Source organism: Cryptomeria japonica, chromosome 1 (genome assembly GCF_030272615.1).
Source record: "Cryptomeria japonica chromosome 1, Sugi_1.0, whole genome shotgun sequence".
Taxonomy (NCBI): domain Eukaryota; kingdom Viridiplantae; phylum Streptophyta; class Pinopsida; order Cupressales; family Cupressaceae; genus Cryptomeria; species Cryptomeria japonica.
Genome location: NC_081405.1, coordinates 451,639,752 through 451,655,814, shown reverse-complemented (window position 1 = coordinate 451,655,814; position 16,063 = coordinate 451,639,752). Strand labels below are relative to the sequence as shown.

The window sequence follows — 16,063 nt, the reverse complement described above, 5'->3', positions numbered from 1 at the left end:
TTAGAAATAATTACACGAGACATTCTTCTGGATTATTTAGTCTATGTTTTCACATGCCTTCACTTCTTTACTCTTTATAGAAGAGTAGTTTCAATAATGTTTATAATAGTACATCATAGAAAACAAATGTATTCAAAGACTAGTAGCCAAGAATGCACTTAAAGAACCATTGTAAAGATGAATTTTTAACTATTACAAACAAGCACATTAGCTTCCACAATCTTAGTTTGATAATTCCATCTATTGTAGCATTTGTATCCATTTTGTAGATTTGATCATTCCATTTATTGTACAATGGATACCATGTTGAATGGCACCTACAGTTTGAGGCAACTTGTATTGATAAATTTTTTCATGAGCATGTCACTTGTATAGATAATTTCTATAAAAGAACCACTTTTTTTTGTACATTTGAGGGAATATATTTGAGACCCTTGTTTGAGTTATAATAGTTTTATGTGTTTTTGAGTAGGTAAGTAGGATTTTGAAAGAGCCTAGAATTTTGTACAAAGAGAAAGAAATACCATGAAACACAACTAGACACCAAAGAACAACCAATAGGAACAACTAAGAGGCAACAAAAGACGAGCCTTAAAAAACCTTACAAATCCAATGGTGGTTAAAAAAAATGTTCCAAGGGTTTTTGATTTATTCCAGTTGCATGATCTTTCTCTTGAAATCTATTTTTTCTTGAGACACCGATAATCATAAGATCATCGACAAAGCCTTTATCCAATCTTGAAGCTTTATAATAGGTGTCCATCATCAAACAAATTGTATTCTCTTTATAATTTTCATTTCAAACTTCCTCATGGGAAGTAATACACTTCTCCATAGAAGTTGACATTTGTTCTATTCACTTTCAAACAAAGTGGCGTTTCTTATTTCTCAAGCAAGTCCTGGAGGCATGGTCTATTGTACCACAAGAATAGAAATTAACTAGAGTCTTCATATTCAATTTATTGCACCCAAACTCTAAATTTTGAAGAGAAGGAAATCCAAGTGGGGAGCACTTGGTTTTTTTCCCCACAAACACAAAATATAGTGAATAACAAATGTTTCATGAATTTTGTGATTTTATTAGTAGCACAATATTGCCCAAAAGAATTGACAATAACCATAAAAATCTTTTCATTCCAACACTTGAAGGGCAACCTTGGCACACAAACCCAAATGGGAAATTCAGATAAAGCCTTGGTAGATAGGAAACTTGAATATATTAGTCATTGGGTTAAAACTAGGAGATCAACTTTGAAGACAAAGACCATTCATGCCTAGAGAACACAGGCCATCTAAAAGGATCCTAGAGCAATCCTCCAAATAGGACAAAGAAAAAAAGAAAGGAAAAACTACTCAACATCGCAAAAAGCTCTACATGGTCACCAAGTTTTCATACCAGAAGGATCCATCTTCTAATAGTATCAATATTGGGATGATTGCCATAGAATCTTCCAACAAGCGAGCTCGTAATCCAAGTCGATGACTTGACAAGAAGAAAATAAGGAATATCAATTTGACTTGCCTATCCTCCAAAACCATGGTAGAATCATTGTTACTAAAATTCCCAACATGTAAGAGATCCATAGAAACCAAAGGAGGTGGAGCAAAGACAAGATAATGAGGCGAAGAAACAACAAACATAGGAGTATCAAAACTCTCAACCATTCCAAGACAATCTCGTGAAGAAATACTGGCCCTGGGCTTTAACTCTTAGAGTTTCTTCGAAACCCTAGGAGACACAATAAGAACAACAATAGGAGGTGAAAAAACCAACACTATCCTCAACAAAATCAGATTGAACAAAAACAACACGTGTTGATTTGTTAAACTCCATCTCTTCATGAGTAGAATACTTGGGCAACAACACATCCACATTATTGTGGACTGACGTGGAGGGTGAAGCACTTGTAGAAGGGTGGAGAAGCCCTTTATGTAGACCTGACAATGATTCATCATTAATGACATCCACCACAAGCTCCTCGACAAGCCTTTTTGCCTTTAAATAGGCCTCAAGGAGGATATTTAGGACAAGTTCATCCTCCTCTTCAACTAATTCCTTAATTGAACAAAAACCATAAATACCATACCCATCAAATGGTAAGAAACCATAGCCAAGCAGAGAAAAAGAATATTCATCTTCCTACACCCATTCAATAGCCCACTCGTTGACCTCTTCACCTTCATCTTAAACTCCATTAGTAACGATTAAACTAGATGTCACCAGCTCTAAGGTTCAAGAGTCCACATGAGAGCTCACCTTTGTTGATTCTAATGAAGGATCCCTTGCTGCCTCATGCAAGATATTATCTTTTGCAAAACCATCATTTTCAACATCCTTGCCATCATCTTTAACATCTTCCTCATCCCCCCTTGCTCACATTGGACGGCGATGAATTGCTTGTTGCTGCAAGGGTTTTCCCTTCCATCCTTTTTTTCATCTACATTGTCATTACATAATTAATCTACAAACAAATGATAAAAACATTATTGTAAAAGTGGTTGGAACTACCTCGCCAAGTTGTTTTCTACAAAAGGAAAATTGATTATTGTTTGTTCAGGTGAGCCCTCTGTTTGCTCATGTGGCCTCTGGCCATCTCCTGGTAGCCTCAGTGCTTGCTCTTTTGGCCCTTGAATCTTCTTATGCGGCCTCGATATCCACTTCCATGGCCTCTATGCTTGTGCCTGGGCCTGATTTGGTTGCTAGTGATGCTACTCTAGCCAGTGCAACTCTTGTACTCTCGCTTGTGCCTACCTTGGTTGCTTTGTCTTTGGTTGCACCTGGTGTGGTGCTAGTTCCTATGCAGGGGTATTGCATTCTAGTAGATTTAGGGACACACTTCTCTCTATGCCCTTGTTGGGGGAAGGACCTATCACAGGTTCTAATGGGCTTTCTTTGCCTTCGACAATGGTCTCCTCAGCTATTGATGCTTTTGTGGCTCCTTTTCTCCCCCCTGGCGCCATTCTTGTTCCTGTTCTTTCTAGCCCCGTGCAAGGGGGTTTTTCTATTGTTGGCCCTAGTTCTAGTGTTGAAGCTGCTGCTCCTGTTGGTCCTTCGACAGGGTCTAATTTTTTAACCCAAGCTACTAGATTTGGTCATGTTCCTCAGTGTGTGTAAAGGCCTCATCTATGCCAAACCATTTCTTGTGATTATTTGTGCTGTGGATGTTGTTGACAATGATAACTTCTACTGCAAAGGCTTGGTGTATCATTTCCCCTACCTTTGGCCTTCTCTTCCCAACTTGCATAGTTGGGTCTCAACTTCTTGGAAGCCGATTGTGGTTGGTAAGATTGGGCTCTTCCCTTACACTAAAGGTATTTTCATTGCTTCATTTTCCTTTTTGGAGGATAGAAACTTGGTGTTGAGTCAACTTTGGGACTGTCGAGCGCACTCCCTCTTGATTAAACCCCGGTCCCCTTCCTTTAACTCCCCTCACTAAACCACTTCATGTGCATCCAATTTGGGTTAGACTTTCGAATCCTCCTCGCCAATTTTGGAAGGATTCTTATTATGAAGCCATCGATAACTCTATTGGCCACTTCTTGAAAGTTGATACTTCCACCTCTCACATGGGGCATTCCACCTTCGATCACATCTTGGTTGATATTGACATCTCCAAACCCCTCCATGGAGACGTGGTTTTGATGGTTGGAGATAGGCCTTGGACACGACTCCTTGATTATGAGGGCCTCCATTTTAGATGCTGCTGCTATTTTGCTATTGGTCACTTAGCTTTGGATTGCTCTCTTCTACATCAGAAAGGAGTACTACTTGGTGGAAGAATTCCAAAGAAGATCACTTGGCAGTCGAGGTTCCTACCCTTTATGAGGATAGCTCTTCCCAGGATTTTGATGAGAGTATTGCTTCGGGCGTGGCTTTGTCATGTCCTCATGGCCATACTACGAATCCTCTTGCTACATGTTCGACTCCCGTTGTTTCGACTGCTTCCTCTTAGATTCGATCTTTTGTGGTTGATACTTGTCTTCCACTTGGTCATCATGTTGTCCCTCCTTCGGATGTTGTTGATTCCCTAGTGAGGAAGTCACCTCTTGTTTCCCATTGTAATGGGTTTCCGAACAATAGTATTGCTTGGACTGTGGTTTGTAGGAGGAAAGGTTCTTCTTCTCCTCTCCCTTTTGTGTGTTGCAAAAGAGAAGTCTTTAGTATAGGGTTGAGACACTTGTTTCTTGCTAGCTCCTTACTTTGGTCAAAAGCTTTCTAGTTGCTAGTTCCTTGTTTTCCCAATCTTACATCTTGTGAGATTTGCTCTCTTTGTTTTGATGGTTGACATGTAATGAGTCTAAGCCCTTTCGATGCTTATCTAATCAAAATGAGTGCAATCCATATTTATATTTCAAGAGGAAGAAACTTTGGGAAAAAAGTATGGTAGATACCTAGCAATGATTGCACTCCATGAAACATCATGTGAAATGACGTAGTAATTAATTTTTTCTTATAGAAATCTAAATGAGGAAATAAATTGACAAGCCTATTAATTTATTGCTCTGATAATAAGCACAAAGTGACTCAAAAACAAATTTAAGGAAATAGTTAACTTTTATCCATAAGCTTTATTTGTATTTAACTAATATGGATAAAGTAGGTGTGGTTTGATTGGCTTCTTTAAAAATATCAAGTAGATTGTTGATTTAGAGTTCTTTGAAATATGGCGTGTTTCTTTTGTGTGTTATCATTAATCTTCCCTTTGAACTATAAGAAATGTACAAATATTTTATAGGACAAGTTTAACCCTTCTAAATTTCCTTATTAACTAAACTTATTTATAGGGCAAGTTTAACCCTCCTAAATTTCCTTATTAACTAAATTGATCTCATTCAAGTTATTTGTTTTTTATCTTTTGAAATTTCCACTATGCACTTGTAGAAGATTGTGGGAGGATTCTTAGGTGCTTATCGAGAATTATTTTGATATTTAAGTCAAATATCATAGAGGTGTTTGGGAGAGAAATTTTGAGTTATCTATTTTCAAGAAGTAATAACATGGTTTTGCAGTGGATTTCAGTTGGTCTTTTCATTTTGTACAAAATACTACATATGCAATCTTGCATTTGAGATAAAGAGAACAATGTAGCGAACACAATGAAGTTTGCTTTCTTTTAATTACCTTTCATTGGATATGTATGCCTCAAATCACAAGTTTTTTCTATTGAAGGGAACTACAAAGATTATCACTAGTTTTTCAAAGTTGGATATATTGAATCCTACAATGTAAGCTCTAATGTCATAGGTCTATAGACTGAATCTTTTTTGTTGCATCCCCCTTCTTTGTTGCTTTTAGTAGATGATTTCACTTTCAAATGTCAACCATCCTCTTCTCATTGAAAAATTATGGTCCGTACTTGTTTCACATTTCTCAACAATTTGTGTCCATTTGTTTCACATTTGATTCACACTCTTCTCTAAAATTAGATTTTTATTGTGTGGTTAATAGGCCCACTAATTCTTTGACCATTGTGTTGGAGGTTGCTTTTAAAACGAGACATAAATAATCAATTTTGCCTCTTTTGACATTTTTGATAACATGATGCTTGATTTATTACACTGAGAGGTGTATTATAGTCACAAATGGATGAAAAGACCTCTATCAATAAAAACAAAAAGCAAAACTAAAACAAAACAATTTTTATTTATTTTTATTAATTTTATAAAAGCAATGCTTTTTATTTTAAAAATAGGAAAATAGAATTTCTATTACATTTTATTGAGACAATGTTTTTAAATAACAAAAAGCAAAACTAAAACAAAAACAAAATAAATATTCTTTTTTGATAAAACCAATATTTTTTATTTAAAAAACATGAAAATAGCAATTCTATTACATTTTTATGAAGACAATATTTTTTGTTTTAAAAATAAAAATAGAAAATCTATCAATTGTGTAGCAAAAACTCATTGTAAACCTAATGTTGTTTTTTTGTTTTAAAAGCAAATATTTGTACAAACACTATGTTTAAAAAAAAAACAAAATAGAAATACTATCAAAGATGCAACATGTAAAATCCTATTTAAAGCGAGTAGGGAAAGAAACCATGACAATATCATTTATCCTTGATCTAGAAGAGTTTGACCAGTTGAAGAAGGAGACGATAGCAATTTGAAGAAATTCATCAGATGTGTTCTGAATAGGATATTAGAAAATTGAATACTATAATTTTTTTTTGTTATGCATCTTCTTCTAGCCACAATGGGTTGTCATTTGTGCACTTATGGTGGTTGGAAAGTTGTGTTTTTTCCCTTACATTATAATTTTATTTCCTCAATGATAATGCAGTTGCAATCATTGTCTAATCTAAGTTTGATATGGGTTCAACATGTAATTTAGGTGGTTTAAGAAAGTTCTATTATTGTGATGTTCATTTGGGTGATTGTGAATTGGTAGACGAGCTTGATGAAACATTTTATTTGATCTTTAATTCTCAGAGTGATTTTGATTTTTTTTCAAGGCACAATTTCCTTATGTTTATGCCTGCTTATCCTTGAATTAAAGTTTAGTAAATGTTGTAAGACCACATTAATAAATTAATGGGGATGGTTAAAAACATCAATAGTAACACTCATGCGAAGGCACAAGAGCCTTGTAGGATTTTGTTTGGTGAACAATTCAAAAGCTCATTACCAACTTTGCTTTCCCCAAAATAAAAATTTAATGGCAAAATTCTTCATCAAATTCTGGAGCTGTAGAAAATTCAAATTGCATAGTTATAAGATGATGCTTTTAATGTTGCGCTACACCTGCAAGAGACAAGAAGAATGGGTTTCAAATTTGATTATTATGTGTATATTGTTTAACAAAAAACAAGTCTATATTCTTAGATTAAGATATTATCTTATTTTGATTGTTAAATATTTTGCTTCAATTTCATTTCAATAAAAATCTTTAGTATTGTTTATCAATAATATATAAAAATCTTTAGTATTGTTTATCAATAATATGCTTTCAAATTTGATATCTCTTGGTGTATTTTACATAATTTTAAAAAAATATATGTAAGTTAAATGGTTTTTTTAGAGGGCCTTGATAGGCCAAAATCAAGGTGGCATCTAATTAAATAGAATTAATGTTTAACAATTAAATTTTAGTTTGGTCTGCATATCAATCTGATGATGTAAATTTGTGAAAAATGTAATGACTATCTATGAAAGGGCTATAGGCAGTGAGATGAGTGTTGATGAAATGCAACTAGAAAATAAAAGCATTCATTTAAAATTGTTATAAGAATTATGTTAAAATATGCTACAAGAACTATGCGAGTTGTTAAAAGTGTATAATGTAGAGGATAAGAATCTTAACATTCACATTGCAAGACAAATAGATTATCGAAACAAAAATAATAATCACAAATTTATTTTTTAAAATAGATAACTAAAACTATCTACATTTCTTCACAAATTAAAACAGATGGAAATAATTCACAACTTATAAAATAAATAAAATACAACATCATTTTCAAAGCTTCCTAGAGTGGGCCTTCCTCCATTTGTGCAGGAATGATACTCAAATAGAAGTTGTTGTATATATTATGTATTCTAAAACAATATTAAATTCTTTTCTCCATTGTGTTCTCTCCTATGTTATTCTCTACTCTTCTACTTCGACATTTTTTTTCAATGCCTATGTTATCCTCCTTTTGTTGCTCTATTTATTTATACAAAGTTATTTTTAGGTTGTAGCCATTTTATATAAAATTGATTATAATAAAAGGAGTCATTATTTTTTATATTAATAGCAACAAAACAAGGATACTAGCCCTTAATACAGACAACCCATAGGTAGCTTAAAAATAATCAACAAAACAAGGGTGCTGACCCTATACAAAATCAGGTTGACCAAGCCATTAACAATAGGTCACAAGACTATTGCGTAAAACAAAGGCTAAACCAACCTTCAACAATGCACTAGCAAAACAACTAGGAACCCTTCTCAAGAGTGAGAAGAAAGACCAAAAACTCGACGAAGAGGATTGGGAGAAGAATTACCTTTACACCTACAAAAAATAAAATCCCAAGCAATGCTAGTGTTAGGAATATCATTACAAGTGGGATCAAGGGGGGGATCCCCATTGAGGGAATGCCAACACATGGAACACAAGTTTGTTGCAAAACAAGAGAAATAAGAGTAAGAACCACATGACATGAGGAGGCTATATCTATAGTGAAAGGGGGTGTAGGATTTACAAGGGGTGCCACAAGAACAGTAAGAGGCACAACCTCATCCTGTAAGGAGTAATCATTAGCATGTGAAGAGTCTTCCATAGTCAAATGATCAACAATAACATCCTTCTACCAAGTAGTAGCACTTTTACAACGTGGGAGAGAACAATTTGTAGCTAAATGACTAGTTAAGAAGCATCTACGACAACGAAAGGGGAGACCCTCATAATCCAACGATTGGGTCCATGACCTATCCCCAATCATAAGAGCCACATATCCTAAGAGAGGCATGGAGATGCCAATGTTGATTAGAATGCAAGCAAAATTAGAATGAACCCTGAAGGAAGTGGTATCATCAAACTTCAAGAAGTGATTGATAGAGTTTCTAAAGGACTCATAATAATAATGCTCCCAAAAATGAAGAGGAAGATTGCGAAAATGAACCTATACCGAACACACATTGAGTGGTTCAGTAAGAGGGCTGAAAGAAGCTGCCCATGGTTTGACTGAGAGAGAGTGAACTTCCCAAACCCATAGCTTACTTAGCACCAAGTCACGAACATCGAAAGAAGCAAAGGAAGTGACACAAACCCCTAGAATGGGGGAAAAACTCAATGTTACCAGCAACCAAAGGCTTCCAAGAATCAGTCACCCAACAATGTAGATCTGGGGGTGAAGGCCATAACCTATTAAATCTGCACACCAATCCACACGGTTGGTAGAAGACAACATTTTCAACCACATCTTGACCACAAACCACAAAAGAAGAGGTCTTGGCACAATGAAGAGGGCGAGATTTTCCTTTGGGAGGATGAGCGACAATAGATTCAACCGTTCAAGCAAAGCTCTGCCTATCCACATTATAAAAAGGCCTATAAGGGACTCCATCACCCGTATGAGCTCTCATAGGACCACCATCATCAAAGGTAAACACCTAGCCTATCCACAACGAGGGGGGCATGTGGAGGATAGGGTGGGGGAGGTACATACCTAGACCCTAACAACCCTCGATGAACAATAGACATGTAACAACAACATCAATTGAAGCAAATGTAATGGATGCAACAGTCAACATAGACAAAAAATCTACATAAACGACAACAACTGTAGAACAATCTTGGTTTGTAGCCATTGGAGGAGTGTGTTGACGAGTTTTTTATGACCAAACGAGCACGGAATAAAGTTTCCAATGTTCACTCTATCGTCTCTTGAGAAAAATCCTGTTTATGCTAAGATTGCGAAAGATCATACAAGCAATTCCAAGGATCCTACTATGAACTTGTGACTTTGTGATGGATATGAGCTCGTTTGGCTTGATGATTGCTAGTAATCCAAGGGTGACTTGACATAAAGTGGAACAATACTTTATGAAGGTTTGAAGAAATTTAGACTTCAAGGAAGTATAGAGAATGGTTTGGCAATGGTAAGTGTTTTTGGAACATTTTCTCAATGAAATATGTGGGAAGTAAAAAGGAAAGGGTTCTGAGAAGTTCTAATCTAAATCTAAAGAACTCAAAAGACAACAAAGGCTCATGTGAAATTGACCATGCTTTGTTTCACCAACTTCAGACAACTACACAAAGGGAGGTGCAATCTTCAAGGGTTGTGCAAATGATTTTCATATCATGAAATAATGCATCATAGAACAATGCTCATTCAATAGAAGAAGTTAAACATATATATTTAAGAATCTTAGTCCAATCTTATATTGCAAATAGAAATCATCTATTTGTAAAAGGTATGAGCGAATGATCTCACCATGAAACAAAGTTATCTATCTCATTCATCTAATTGCTTGAAAACAAATCTAACTACCTGAGTAAGAGAAACCTTGCAAACTTAAAAATAACACAAGTAAACACCAAAATCCAATGTATTACTCTTATTATCTTGATAGCTTATAGCAATTATCTCATACAAATTCTCCCTCCTTTACAATTGAAGGGGTGAACCCCTTTTATAGGCCCCAAGAATGAAAATGCATGGCCAAGATTACATTTGAAATTAATGGCTAAGATTCCCCATGCAAAACCCTAATTAGGGTTTGACCAAAATAACCCTATGTTGTGCCAAGTAGTGGGCTTGGCCATAAATGGGGAATCATGACCACTATGCATTAAATAACTCATCACTTATAAATAAGGCGTCGATCATGCATTAAGTACCCCACCACTTTAAATAAGGCGTCTGTCATGCATTTAATATATTCCCACCCAAAATAGGGTGACCACTATCTCTGTCTTTGACGATGAATGCGATGAACCTGGTCATGACGACCTCAAGATCCCCTACAGAGACACTTGGTTCAATCTCCAATTTATACTCCAAAATAGCAATATACTTTTCACACTTGGAGAAAACCTTCTCCCATCTTGAAATTGTCTCCTAGATCTTGCGCATGATGCTTGAGAATAAGGAAGCATTCTCCAAATGACCCTTTGAGAAGAAATCCACGAAGAAGAATTCATGCAACCTATCTTTCAGATTATCCACTATCAGCACCTCATCAGATAGTCTTTTTGCAAAAATGCCTCAATAGTATTGAGGATTTCTTCTTGAATTTTCTTGATTGTTGTCCTTTATAGATCTAACTCCATATTTGATCTTTTGAACAATTCCTTCCTAGTATTTACCGTACAATACCACTGAGGGAAGTCATATGCTTCATTTTCTATGATGACTTCTCCATCAATTAATGCTTGCTTAGGGATTTCCATCAATGCCTCAAGATGTGTAATACTCAAGTCTTGATAGATGTGTGTGTCCTCCCATTATTGGTCCACACTTTCCAATTTGCCAAGGACAACCAAGATTCTCTAGTAAAATTGAGCCAAGTTATCAATGAATTTATATGGTGTAGTGAAGGTGTTCTCTACCCATTCATTTCAACATTGGGCGATTTTCCTTATCTCTTTGAGTCCATCCATTGATTCCTTTGGAAGAGAAGAGGGAGTAACAAAATTTTGATCTTCCCGTCTGAATGGACACATTAACCATCACACATATTCATAGAAAGCTTTGTTCTCATTTTTCAAATTCTTATTTTTATTTTCCATTTCTTCATCTGCTCGTTCAATGCCTGAGAGAAATCGTCAAAATCCTGTAAGTATCATATCAATTGTTGTAACATCATACTAATTTGGAGTGATCTTGTTTCTATCCTTGTCAACCCTGGATTGCCACATGCAACCTCATGAATCTCAACTCATTTATGGTAACTTTAGAGAATTTATTTACCACCTTGTTTTGCACTAGTTTGTTTATCTGGATTAGAAACTCTTCAATTTCAAGCGTAGGATCCATTCCTTCCTTTGGCTCTTTCCTCATTATTTCTTTCAGTCAATTTGGAGCAGCTGCTTACTAATCATATGTTTCTACTTGCTCCTATTCTTGCTTTACTTCCTCAAGGAGCCCTAAGTCTCCCATTTTTGTTTCTTTGAAACAATCTTGGATGTGTTGTTCTGTATCTGGAGGAAGTTCCCGTTCCTCATTCCTTTGCTGGGCAGGCCTTAAGAAAGCATTCATATTGAGTATATCTTGTGCCTACGAAATATATTGGCCTTCTTCTTGTGACTGATTTCTTGCTACTTGTTCTATGAAGATACCAATTTCATGTACACTTGAGGAGCTATTATGTGACTTTTCTTATTCTAAGCTTCATCTCTTCTGCTATGACTCCTTTCTTTGAACCTCCTTGCTTTTCCTTGTCTGTGAATCCTTGGGAACACCTTTCTCCTTTCCATGTTCTATCCTTCCCTGTGGAATCACTTCTTCTCTAGCCTGAGCTCTTGATGACCCCTCAGTGGCCTCATCTTGGGATTCCAAGTCTCCCATCAAATTATAAGTCAGGTGGGCGTTCTTTTCCTTCAACTTATTGATGTGACGTTCAATCCAATGCCTCATGAATTTTGTAACTAGCTAGCTTAGGATATCCAGATCAACAATTTTTGGTTCTGACCAATTAGGAGCTTGAATTGGCTTATCTTTTTCTTTTTCATAATCAGGGTGAGCAATGTTCACATCATCTTTTACCTGATCTACCACTTGGATGATTTTGCATATCCTTATCATCCTTAGAGATAATGTGGAAAACATTATTTTCTTAATCTCGTAATCATCCTTGGCATTTGCCAAATAATATTCTAGCTGTATCTTATGCTTGTGTCTCGTACAAGCCATCATTCTTACCTTATCATATGGATAAAAATTTGATCTTGCAGTGTGGGGTGCGAGGTGTTAGAATAGCAGTTCCTCTGCTGAATTATCCATTGTTGCCAATGATGGGCACAATTCATCATAATCTCCCATGACAATCAAAAATTCGAGCCCACCCTTCTTTTTCTGATTCTTGTCATAGTTAGCTGTGTTGCTACTTCTAGAAACACCATTTTATTAGTTGGGTATCTTGGGAGCCTATAGGGTTGGGAAGAGAATCCATGGACCCAGATGTAAGTGAAGTGCGAAAACTGGATGAACCAAGCCATGTACTTCTTTACCAACTTCCTTGCTTCATGTGATAGCCTTGTGTGAACACCTACCTATAAGGATTGGATGATGTGCATAATGAAGGTGTCATTTGCTTTCCTGAAATGACTAGTGCTATACAAGTGAAACTGTGGATAGCATCCGTGAACTTTTAACTATCCTGGACCACATCCCATAGGTCCTTTGCTTGATAATCTATTGGACTTGCCCATTCTTACCAACATATGGACAATGCATGAGCTCATGTAGAAGGATCAAGATGTAAAGTTTTGATGCTAATAGCTAACAAGATGAGAGGTGGGGGTGAATCATACAAACTTAATCTTCCATAAAATCAACATATTCAACCTTGGTAACTTATACTTCAACAATATAACCAAAAACTGCTAAACAAGTTAACTCATAAACACATAATCATCATAACACATATAACACCAGATTTAACGTGGAAACCCAAATAGGGAAAAATCACTGTAGGATTTCGGACCCACTAAGAAATATACTCTTCTAGAGTATGCTCGGTTAAAAGAAAATCCCGTTAAAGATTACAAACACATTGCTAGATGTGACCCTATTAAAGGATTTCCCTCATATATGTTAGGATCTTAACTTTGTTAGAAGTGACCTTGTCAAAGGATTTCAAATACTCAATTAGAATGTTACCTTGCTAGAGGATTTACAAATAAGACTATTAAGTCCACTCGGTTAAGAGATTTTCTGTCACTTTACAAAATAACAGTAATAAAAATATATCTGCAACTTCACATCTAAAATGCTAAAGCAGATTCTTATTTGCTCAACACTGTCTAGTCATAGGACTTATCTTGTCCCTCTGCTGGGCTCCTTACTTTGTTATTCAAACAGGTCTTCAAGCTTCTGTGCTCGGTAATCACTATGTAGCATCCCTGTGCTTACATTTGCCCACATGCATTGTTCATCAACAATTTCTTATTTATAAACAATTTGCTAACCGCTGAATCTCCTTGATCACATTTCCCATGATCAATCATAGCCATCAGATCTTCAATCTTGACTAGGTTCAATGTATCCTTCGATCTGAAAAATGTTTTACCTTGCCTTGGAACTTGCATTCCTTCCTTGGAACTTGTGCTAGGTTAAGCAGTTCAATCTGTGCTGTAGATCTAGCTCCTGAATTTTCAAAGCCGTAGATCCTTAACAAATTTCTTGCACGACATATCAATAATTTAATCAACTCCAGCTAATCAACTTCCTTCATTAAATAACACTTTTATTCATCCAATGCTATCTGTCTTAACTCGGTTGCAACTCGGTAAATACTAAACTTTACTCGATAGACATTCCGCCTTCATTAACCAATATCGATAACCTTAGGGTTTACCGACTAGGTTCTTTGCTTGGTGACATAGTATAGTATTAACCTTACAATCAACAACATATGTAGGATATAAAAACAATCTAAACATCATGATCTCATCATTGTCTAACTTGGTAATAGTTTCCCACTGAATAACTTATTTCTCCCCTTATTCATCACATTCTTTCTGTGTCTTTTACCGACATCTTAATTCTCTTCAAATCAATCTTCTCAAGATATGGCAACATCATACTGAATCAAAATATCAATTGCTTGACATCAATGACAAAATAATGTTATAAAGATAGTTATCATCCTTCTGCAGTTATATCAATAATCTTCAACAACCTTCTCAATATCCTTATTGAAATGCCAACAATCTCTCATTGTAATTGGAATGCCAACAATCTCCCCCTTTGGCATTGATGGCAAAACCAATTGATTTGACCTAATTGATTTAGATTTAGATTGCTGTGAGATTCTGAAATGCTCTCCTCCTATCATTAGTCTTCTCCCTCTTTCTTCTGGTCTTCTCCATGTAGTCTCCTCCTTTGGTCATTAGTCTTCTCCCCCATACATTAGTCTTCTCCCCCTTTGAGAGCAATGCCAAAAAGTAAAAGAACTAATACATGATTTCTTCCTCTAAGAAGTGATCTCCTTGCTGTTATGTATCAACTCAGTTTCGGTCAGAGCATTTAGTCTTCAATTCTTGTTCCTTGTTTTATTTTTTGCACACCTTTAGAAAACCTCCTAAAGTGTGTAAATCAACATCAATCCACACATAATATTATGTAGATTCATTGAATTGATGCTTTCACCGAACTTTGTTAGTGAGTAGAAGATAGGGGTAGGACCCCTAACTTGCTTCGGAGATACTCAAAAGTGTCTCTTGGTAGTGGCTTGGTGAAGATGTCTGCAAGTTGCTCCTTTGTGCGAACATATTCCAGCACAACTTTCTTTTCTTGAACTTCTTCTCTGAGATAATGATACTTGATAGAAATATGTTTTGTCTTAGAGTGCATTATCGGATTCTTTGAAATATTAATGACACTCGTATTATCACATAATATAGTTATTGGCTCGGTAACTTTCTCATTTATACCTTCCAACAGTTGTTTTATCCATGCTATATTAGTGCAATTCAATGCTGCATCAACATATTCAGCTTCTGCTGTTGACTGTGAAATACATCCTTGTTTCTTGCTAAGCCAACTCACTAGTCTTTCTCCTAAAAAGAAAGCTCCTCCACTTGTGCTTTTCCTATCATCAATGTTGCCTGCCCAATCAGCATCAGTATAAACTTTTAAATCAAAATCATTTCTCTTTTCATATACTAAGCCATAATCTTCAGTGCCTCTCAGGTATTTGAAAATTTTCTTGATTGCTGTCATATGGGTTTCTTTGGGATTTGCAGAGAATCTTGCAACTATACCTACTGCATGTGCTATATCCGGTCTACTGTGAATAACATATTGTAACTTTCCAATCATAGATCGGTAAAGTGTCTCATCAACAGATGCAGATTCATCATTCTTTGATAGCTTACAGTTGGTAGTCATAGGAGTACTTACTGGTTTTGAATCCTCCATTCCAAATTTCTTCAACATTTCCTTTATGTACTTGGATTGAGTAATGAAAATCTCATCTTTCATTTGAAGTATCTGTAAACCTATAAAATACTTTATCTCACCGATTAGTGACATCTCAAATTCTTTGCACATTTCATTACCAAAATTTTTGCATAGAGAATCATTTCCACAAAATATAATGTCATCAACAAATATGGCTGAGATCAATATACCATTGTTCTCATCATTCTTCATGTACATATTGCTGTTTTCACTTGTTCTTAAAAAACCAATCTTGATTAAGTAAGAGTGCAATCTTTCATACCATGCTCTAGGTGCTTGCTTTAGACCATATAATGCTTTGTTCAGCTTACATACCTGATCTTTATTCTTGTCTTCAACAAATCCTTTAGGTTGTTCAATATAAACTTCTTCTTCTAGTATACCATTCAAAAATGCAGATTTGACATCCATTTGATATACCTTGAAATTTTTGAAAGCAGCA

The 16,063-nt window shown here is 35.7% G+C and overlaps 1 pseudogene; it reads left to right on the top strand.

Moving 5' to 3' along the window:
• Positions 1–2,905: 2,905 nt before the first annotated feature.
• Positions 2,906–16,063, top strand: part of LOC131065947 (vacuolar-sorting receptor 1-like) — a 49,194-nt pseudogene continuing 36,036 nt past the window's right edge.